The sequence below is a fragment of the Myotis davidii genome, unplaced genomic scaffold (assembly GCF_000327345.1).
Source record: "Myotis davidii unplaced genomic scaffold, ASM32734v1 scaffold168, whole genome shotgun sequence".
In the NCBI taxonomy this organism is placed as follows: domain Eukaryota; kingdom Metazoa; phylum Chordata; class Mammalia; order Chiroptera; family Vespertilionidae; genus Myotis; species Myotis davidii.
The window spans coordinates 424,560-427,143 of record NW_006383016.1 but is presented as its reverse complement, the minus strand read 5'-3'; positions in this window follow the sequence as shown (position 1 = coordinate 427,143).

The window sequence follows — 2,584 nt, the reverse complement described above, 5'->3', positions numbered from 1 at the left end:
AAAACTCACTGTGCAAGTTTGTCACTAAGAAATCCAGCTACTCACAGCATTTCCCGAGCTGAAAAAGACAGAAGAATGCGTGTGCACGGTGTTATTTTACACATGCCAACCTGCCCAGACTTCCCTTTCCTCCTTCCTCTCTCTGAAGAGGAGTCGATTGAAGCCCCTGGCACCTTCTCTCCCTCGTAGATAACAACCGAAAGGCAGTTAATGGGCCTTGAAAGTGTGTATGACAGAGGTGAGCAACATACGGGCCACATCAAGCCTTTCTCCTTGATTCCTCTGGCTTAGCCATGCTCCCTGCTGACCCCAAGCAGGAGAAAGGAAGGGAGGGTTTGATTCTGCCGTAACTGAGCTCCGTGCTTTTCCTCTCTTTGATTTGATCCCTAGTTAAACATCTTTTTATTTTACAGATGCAGGCTTTCCATCATTACAGGCTCCTAGCCCTCAATTCACCCCAAATAAACACTGGACTTTGAAGTGGTAATGTCACTCCAGGTTGACCCCTCAAATGAGGAGTACACCGCAGCAAAGCTTCCGATGCGCAGGTCCCTCTGTTCTCAACACTGGACCCTTGATGACAAGGACTTTTGTTCGTGATGTGACATGAAGTGAAGAGAAAAGGCTGAACGTGAGTATTCGTATGTCATATATATGGATGGGAATGTGTGTGGGCCTCAGAGAAATACATGACAATATTATCTGTGCTTATCAGTTTTGTAGACTAAGTATGGGTCTTTTGCAAATTTCCTTCTTTATAATATTCTGTCTTTTCCAAATCATTTCACCAAGGAGGCAAGAACGTATATTACTTTATTTTGTTAAAAACAAAATAAGAGAAACCTCAAATAAAACTCTTTTACTCTTTAAAGCAGCGGTTCTCAACCTGTGGGCCGCGACCATCAGAAAACACATATAGCATATCAGATATTTACATTACGATTCATAACAGTAGCAAAATTACAGTTATGAAGTAGCAACGAAAATAATTTTATGGTTGGGGGTCACCACAACATGAGGAACTGTATTAAAGGGTCGCGGCATTAGGAAGGTTGAGAACCACTGCTAGCAAAAGAAGGTGTATCACTTGCTTGCACTTGTGGTCTTCAATTGCCCACACCTGTGAGATCCTACTGAATTTCGATCTCAGAGACCGTGCAGGGTGGTGGCTAAGAGCAGAGGCCAGAGGGTGGAACTTGTCGTTATTTTGAATGTGTAGAGATAGACTGAGAGTTACAGCCTGATATTCCTATGCATTTTATTTCTGGGCTGGATCCCATGGCCTTCGGTCTCCTTCCCTGCTGGGGTTCCATTCCTTCCTCCATCTTCACCAAGTGCCTCCCGACTATTCGCTTGAATCGCCAACGAGAAGGATAAAATACTTTAAGCTGATTAAGATGTACTTTGATTTATGATCATCTGTTTTTCAAGTGGGTTCAGGAGGCAATCTTTTATTCTTACTAAGCTATAAAGAACCCATGAGCAATGTCATTAGACAAGCATGCTGGTCTTTTGTTCTACAGAACACAATGTCTGCCTTCGACCTTATGCTGTCTCTGATCAAGAAGTACCAGCAGTGGAGGGATCATAGAAATAGCGGTCTTTTTAATGACAGGGAAACAAAGCTGATACTTGTAAAAAGAAGAAGAGTAAGCTTTTTCTTTTTGAGACTTGACTAACCAAGGCCTGGCTGTATCATCTGATTGACCGGCCTTTCAGACAACAGAGCTGTCACTCTCCTTTGTTGCCATTAAGTGGCAATTTAACACCATGTCACATACCACCCCTTGTTATCATCTTAAGGTGTAGAAAGAAATCCAGGACTTTTTGAGAACAGTCAATTCTTGATTATCCGTATCAACAGAGTGTCTCTGTTCAGGCAGTGCGAACACAACCAGCCCAAATTGGCAGGAACATTGAAAGCATATCTATTTAACCTTGAGCTACTTTTTTGTTTAACATTTGAAATGTGTGTGGCTGTTAGTTCAGAAGTTGGCATCACTTTAAATAAGATAACAAAGCTACAAAGTTGAGATCTGACTCGGGAGTCGCTCAGAAACTGTCTTTCTTATTCTAACATTCTGTTCCCAACTGCTCTGTGATTTCAGGGTCAGCGAAGTCCTTTCTCTCCAAGAGAAAAATAAAGTATCCACTTCCCTGCCTTCTCATCTCTAAGCAGAGTTTTTCCTGGACAGATGAGAAAAAGAGGGCTGAAGATTTTTGGTTAATTATTTAATCAATTAAACACATTGAATGCTAATTCCTGTATGACACCACTGTGCTAGGTGCTGGTGGTACTGAGACAATGACACCATTTCTACCCTTGAAGTTACAGTGGTCCCCCTTATCCATGGGTGATATGTCTCAAGACCCCTGTGGATGCCTGAAACCTTGGATAGTACTAAAGGCTATATATTATGTTTTTCCCTTACATACATCCTTATGATAAAGTTTAATTTATAAGTTAGGCACAGCAAGAGGTGAACAATAACTATAATAAAATAGAACAATTATAACAACACCAGAGGCCAGGTGCACAGGTGGGGTCTGGCCAGCCTGCCCCGATGGGGGTCAATAGGGGCCA